General features: G+C 46.3%; 1 protein-coding gene across 2 annotated transcripts in view; it reads right to left on the reverse strand.

Moving 5' to 3' along the window:
* Positions 1-6022, reverse strand: part of POLR3E (RNA polymerase III subunit E) — a 37123-nt gene extending 31101 nt beyond the window's left edge. Inside the window, exon 1 of one of the 2 annotated variants that reach the window (XM_080831683.1) lies at positions 5896-6022. The gene's annotated coding sequence lies outside the window, so the exon portion shown is untranslated. The remainder of the gene's footprint in view (positions 1-5895) is intronic. The other variant, XM_080831684.1, reaches the window with a different exon arrangement.
* Between the last annotated feature and the right edge of the window lie 1232 nt (positions 6023-7254).

Raw genomic sequence — 7254 nt, forward strand, 5'->3', positions numbered from 1 at the left:
GACGGTCCTGAGAGGAAAGTATATACCAATACAAGCCTTTCTCAAGAAACAAGAAAGGTCTCAAGTACACAACTTAACTCCAAACCTGAAGGAGCTGGAGAAAGAACAGCAAAGAAAGCCTGAACCAAGCAGGAGAAGAGAAATAATAAAGATCAGAGCAGAAAGCAATGAAATAGAAACCAAAAGAACAGTAGAAAAGATCAACAAATTAGGAGCTGATTCTCTGAAAGGTTAACAAGATTGATAAACTCCTGGGGCGCCTGGGTGGCTCAGTGGGTTAAAGCCTCTGCCTTCGGCTCAGGTCATGATCTCAGCGTCCTGGGATCGAGCCCCGCATCGGGCTCTCTGCTCAGCGGGGAGCCTGCTTCCTCCTCTCTCTCTGCCTGCTTCTCTGCCTACTTGTGATCTCTGTCTCTCAAATAAATAAATAAAATCTTAAAAAAAAAAAAAAACCACAAATCTCTTCACAGTGTAGGCATAGAAGGTTCATACCTCACTATCATTAAAGCCATCTATGAAAAACCCACATCGAATATCATTGTCAATGGGGATAAACTGAGAGCTTTTCCCCTAAGGTCAGGAACACGGCAGGGATGTCCACTATCACCACTGCTATTTAACATAGTACTAGAAGTCCTAGCCTCAGCAATCAAACAACAAAAACAAATAAAAGGCATCCAAATTGGCAAAGAAGAAGTCAAACTCTCACTCTTTGTAGATGATATGATACTTTATGTGGAAAACCCGAAAGACTCCACTCCAAAACTGCAAGAACTCATACAGGAATTCAATAAAGTGTCAGCATATAAAAATCAATGCACAGAAATCAGTTGCATTTCTGTATACCAACAGCAAGACAGAAGAGAAAAAAAAGAGTCGATCTCATTTACAATTGTACCCGAAACCGTAAGATACCTAGGAATAAACCTAACCAAAGAGGCAAAGAATCTATACTCAGAAAACTATAACATACTCATGAAAGAAATTGAGGAAGACACAAAGAAATGGAAGAAAATGTTCCATGCTCATGGATTGGAAAAACAAATATTGTGAAAATGTCCATGCTACCTAAAGCAATCTACGCATTTAGTGCAATCCCTATCAAAATACCATCCCTTTTTTTCAAAGAAATGGAACAAATAATCCTAAAATATATATGGAATGAGAAAAGACTCTGAATAGGCAGAGGAATGTTGAAAAAGAAAGCCAAAGTTGGTGGCATCACAATTCCAGACTTCAAGCTCTATTACAAAGCTGTCATCATCAAGACAGTATGGTACTGGCACAAAAACAGACACATAGACCAATGGAACAGAATAGAGAGGCCAGAAATGGACCCTCAACTCTATGGTTAACTAATCTTCGACAAAAGAGGAAACAATGTCCAATGGAAAAAAGACAGCCTCTTCAACAAATGGTGTTGGGAAAATTGCACGGCCACATGCAGAAGAATGAAACTGGACCATTTCCTTACACCACACACAAAAATAGACTCAAAATGGATGAAAGACCTCAATGTGAGACAGGAATCCATCAAAATCCTTGAGAAGAACATGGGCAGCAACCTCTTTGACTTCAGCCCCAGCAACTTCTTCCTAGAAACATCGTGAAAGGCAAGGGAAACAAGGGCAAAAATGAACTATTGGGACTTCATCAAGATCAAAAGCTTTAAAAAATAATAATAAAATAAAAATAAATAAAATAAATAAAGCTTTTGCACAGCAAAGGAAACAGTCAACAAAACTGAAAGACAACTGACAGAATGTGAGAAGATATTTGCAAATGACATATCAGATAAAGGGCTAGTATCCAAAATCTATAAAGAACTTATCAAACTCAACACCCAAAGAACAAATAATCCAATCAAGAATTGGGCAGAAGACATGAACAGACATTTCTGCAAAGAAGACATCCAGATGGCCAACAGACACATGAAAAAGTGCTTAACATCACTCGGCATCAGGGAGATACAAATGTAAACCACAATGAGATACCACCTCACACCAGTCAGAGTGGCTAAAATTAACACATCAGGAAATGACAGATGTTGGCAAGGATGCGGAGAAAGGGGAACCCTCCTACACTGTTGGTGGGAATGCAAGCTGGTTCAGCCACTCTGGAAAACAGTATGGAGGTTCCTCAAAAAGTTGAAAATAGAACTACCCTATGACCCAGCAATGGCACTACTGGGTATTTACCCTAAAGATACAAATGTAGTGATCCAAAGGGGCACGTGCACTCAAATGTTTATAGCAGCAATGTCCACAATAGAACCTAGATGTCCATCAACAGATGAATGGATAAAGATGTGATATATATATATACATACACACACACATACATACACACACACATACAATGGAATACTATGCAGCCATCAAAAGAAATGAAATCTGGCCATTTGCAATGACATGGATGGAACTAGAGGGTATTATGTAATCGAAATAAGTCAATCAGAGAAAGACAATTATCATATGATCTCTCTGATATGAGAAATTTGAAAGCGGGGCAGGGGGTCCTAAGGGGTAAGGGAAAAATGAAACAAGATGGGATCAGGAGGGAGAGAAACCATAAGAGACTCTTAATCTCACAAAACAAACTGAGGGTCACTGGGGGGTGAGGGGATAGGGTGGCTGGGTGATGGACATTGAGGAGGGTATGTGCTATGGTGAGTGCAGGGAAACGTTCAAGCCTAGTGATTCACAGACCTGTATCCCTGGGGCAAATAATACATTATATGTTAATTAAAAAATAAAGAGGAAAAAAAAAAGAAATCCACTGCATATAAGCGACCCTGAACATGCACGCAATTACAAAACTGAATCAAGGTTTCACATAAGCGTAAGTGCCCCCGTTAGATGTGATGCAGTGAGGTTTTCTGCCCTCATTCTTTAAAATTAAACATGCTGGTTACAATCCTCCAAGGTGGTTTCACATCCCACTAATAAAAAAAAAAACATTTTAAGTAATCTCTATGCCGAACATGGGGCTTGAACTCAACACCCCGCCATGCTCTACCAACTGAGCCAGCCAAGCACCACTCACTAATAAACCTTGATCCGCGACTGAAAAGTACTGCTCCGGGCGCCTGGGTGGCTCAGTGGGTTAAGCCGCTGCCTTCGGCTCGGGTCATGATCTCGGGGTCCTGGGGTCGAGTCCCACATTGGGCTCTCTGCTCAGCGGGGAGCCTGCTTCCCTCTCTCTCTCTCTGCCTCTCTGCCTACTTGTGATCTCTGTCAAATAAATAATAATAATAAAAAAAAATCTTAAAAAAAAAAAAGTACTGCTCCAACAAGTCTCCCTGAGGTTCCTCTTTTCTACCTCCAATCCGCCCAGAAACAGCCACAGCTGTCCTTGCAAAAGAGTAAATCACATCATTCTCCTGCTCAAAACCCTTCACCTGCCACATGGAATAAAATCCAAACTCCATTCCATGGCCTCAAGGCCTTACGTGATCTTGCCCCTGCCTTTCCCTCACCGTCTACATGGCCAGGAGGCCATCTGCTGGGCCTCCAAAAGGTGAGTCCCCCAGTCGGTCTCAAGACCTTTGCATGACATCTGCTTTTCCCAGGTCTTTTCAAAGCGGGCTGCTTTTCATTAGATATTCCCCTCCCACCCCCTCCAGGAGGGGAGAAGTTCCCTGGGTGCCCACCTGAAAGAGCCCCTCCCAACCAGCTCATAGTCAAGACCACCTCTCCCTATTTCCTTTCCTTCATGGTTCTCACCGTCTGGAACTATCTAGTCTGTTTGCGTTTGTGCTGCCTGCCTCCTGCACTGGAATGTAAGCTCCACGGGGCCTGGCAGTTACCTCAACCGTAAAGTAGAGATGATCATACTTACTTCATCAAGTTGTTATAAGGATTATTATCTCTTTTCGAAATCCATGCTGTTCTCCCAATACCTAGAACAGTGCCTGGCATGAAGTGTACGCTCGATACAGTACAAAGAACAAATACATGAACACGTGAAATCAGGTGGTTACAGACCCTTCACCAGCCCCATCTAGATACTGGTGGACTCATGGTTTGGGTCTGACGGACATTTGCAAACAGACAGGGGCTGTGGCCCAGGCAGAAGCAGACCTCCCAGCCACAAGCCAAGCTTCTCCAACTGAAGTGACCACCTGTGACCAACCTGGGTGACCTGTGGCCATCATGGTACTCTGTGGCAGTGGCTGTGCCCTTGAGCACACGAAATTTCCCCCAGGAGGGAGCTGCCAACACAGGGAAAGGAGACAAGGACACCAGGTGGAGGGAAGGAGGGGTTCACAGCAAAGGAAATACCCAAGTGCCACACCTGGGTGCATCCCGGGAATCTAACCTGTCAGACAATCGGAAATGCAGAGGCATCTCCAAAGTCTCTCTAGCTACTGAAGGGAGAAGACAAAGTACAATGCAGTTAAGAGGAAAGGGCCCCAAGGGCAAACAGTCTCAAGGCCTGGATTCTAAATGCCTGTGTGTGTCTCTGGCAAGACATCTCCCGGCTCTGGGTCACCTCAGCTTCCACCTGTGTTAATGCGTTAGTCTGGAGAAAAAGTACTCATTAACCCTTAACTAGCATCAGACCCTTCTCCAAGGACTTCACACATGTTCTCATCTTCTCAATTGTCCTCTAAGTCAAGACTCATCCTTCCCAGTTAAGAAACAAGGAAACTCAGATTCAGAGAGTAGGTAATTTTGCCCAAGGTCACTGTGCTGGAGAATAGCAGAGGCAGAGAGGAAGCCCAGGTCTGGCTGATGTCAACCATCCGTATTCTTAACCACTATGCTGCACACCTCTTCGATAAAAGGCAGTATGGGATAGTGGGTAAGAGCCTGGATTCTCAGAATGAAACGCCGCCGGTTCAAATCCCACCTCAACCACTTCCAATCCGTGGCCCACGGAGAACAGTTTCGACTGGGAAAGTCTCACTATTTTCATCCCTAAAATGGGGATATTAAAAGTACCAGCCTCCCAAGGGCTGCGGTGAGGATTAAGTAAGGTAATAAATGTAACCTGCGGAGAGCTTTGTTATTACTTGGCAACATGTTTTCTTCCAATGTCGGAGAGCACAACGCGGCCACATGTCAAACCCTGCGAGCTGGGGCTCCTGGCGTCTCACCCTATTTAGCCCTCACCACAACCCTACGAGGCAGCTAATTTTATTATCCCCATTTCACAGATGAAGAAACGCTGGCGATTGTTAAGACCTCCTCGTCGCCCTCCGATTCTAAAGCTGACATAACTGAACGACCTTGTTTATGTACGGGTTGACTTGACGTGCTTACTGACAGACACCTCCTCCAACCCCACGGTCAGGGCCGTACCCGCGGCACGGTGCTGGCTCTCAATGAACGCTGAATGGTGGCCTGAATAGCTGAATGAAGAACGCCGGGCCTGGCCTGGCGCAGGCTGCTCTGTCTCAGGGCAAGGAGGGGGCCGGGGCACGCTTGGGTAACCCCCCCGCCCTGCCCGGCGGGGCGGGCCGCCAGCCCCGGGCCACACTGTCCAATGGGTTTCGCCTCCCTCGCAGGTGGTCAGGCCCCCTCTCACGCCCCCCACGCAGCCATCGCCACTAGCCGCCGCGCTGGCGGGACACCGGCTGCCTTCGGACAGGTGCTCTCGCAGGAGGCCCGCCTGGGCCGGGCGGAGCACGGTGGCTGGACCCTGAGTCACCGCCGGCAGCCTCGGCCGCGACATTCCCGACTCCCGGGCCGGGCCGAGGTCGGAGCCCACGGCCGGCCCCGAGTCTACGGGAGCGGACTACCCATCCCTCCCGCCCGAGTCCGGGAGGCCCCCAGCCCCTGAGCTCGGCGCGGCGCGGGCCTCCCGGCCTACTCGGCAGCCCAGCCCAGGCCCACCTCGCGAGTGCGGCCCCACTCCAGACCCGGCGTGCACTGCCTTCTCGGCACTCACCTCTCCGCGGGGGCCGCGCGCGGGCGGCGGCAACGGCCCAGGTACCCGCGGGCTGCAGAGGCGGCGGCGGCCCGGCTCTTCTCTTAGGCAGCGGCCATGTTGCTGGTGGAGAAACTCCAGCGGACACGTGGGGGGAGCGGGGCCGGGCCTCACGCTTCCTTTTACCCACAATGCCCCGCCCCGACGCGCGCAGACCCGCCTCCTCTCCGCTCCATTCATGCCGGCCGCTGGCCGGTTCTGGCAGCAGGGGGCGCTGATGATCCGGCAAAAGAACAGAAAACAGACACCCCGCCAAGGCGGGGAGGACAAAAAGGAGACATCCTGGCAGCGGTGGGATTCGAACCCACGCCCCCGAAGAGACTGGAGCCTTAATCCAGCGCCTTAGACCGCTCGGCCACGCTACCCAGGTCGTAAGCATCTCTTCCAGGAAGCTACTTAATACTTTACTGAGCTAATTTCACTGACGTTTCTAGTGCTTTGCCTGATTTTGATGGACTTATTTCGAATGTGTCATATATTTTAAAAGAAAACATTTGCTCCAATAATTACACCCAGATTCGTTTCAAATAGGTTTTAGAGCGAAAAGCAGCTTAAGAATCTGTGTTCTGGGTCGGCTGTTTAACCCGGAGACCTCAGAAGGAGCCACGTATATCTGTAGAAATGACGGATTTCAGCAGTAATTCGCCTTAGGGGCTACGAAAACCAAACAGGGGGAGCTGGTGTAAGCAGTTTACTCTGAAACGCTATGAGTTTTAATTTTTAGTTACTAAATAGTAAATGGATTATTGCAAAATATTCATACTTTGCAGATAAGTTACAAATGCTCTTTTATCTTTGACCTTAAGTCCCATCCACAGAGGTAACCAGCTTAGTATCTATCTTTCTGGATTTTTTGCTGTGAATTTATGTGGATTTTTTTTGATATATTCATATGCATACATAGATACCCATAGAGAATTGATGTTTTGTTTTTATTGTGAATGGGTTTTTACATAAATATTATCATACTATTACTCTTAATCTGCAACTGTTTTTTCACCCAAATATACTTTTAAAATATCTATCCATGTTAATGGAAATAGATATTTAAAAATATAGAAAAAGTACAAAGAAAAAATAATCACCCACATTCTCATCACCTAATATTGTGGCATTTCACTTCCAATTATTTTCCTATCCTACTTTTCATTAAAAGTTATTCAGGAAACGATATGAATATGCTGTCCTTTTAAAAATCCATTTAAAAATATACTAGAGTATTAAACTTTTTTTTAAATAAAAATATACTAGACCATTACAAATTAAAAATAAATCCTCCTTCCCAAAAATCCTCCCTTGGCTATGACTATTATTATGACT

The sequence above is a fragment of the Martes martes genome (genome assembly GCF_963455335.1).
Source record: "Martes martes genome assembly, contig: SUPER_18_unloc_1, whole genome shotgun sequence".
NCBI lineage: Eukaryota > Metazoa > Chordata > Mammalia > Carnivora > Mustelidae > Martes > Martes martes.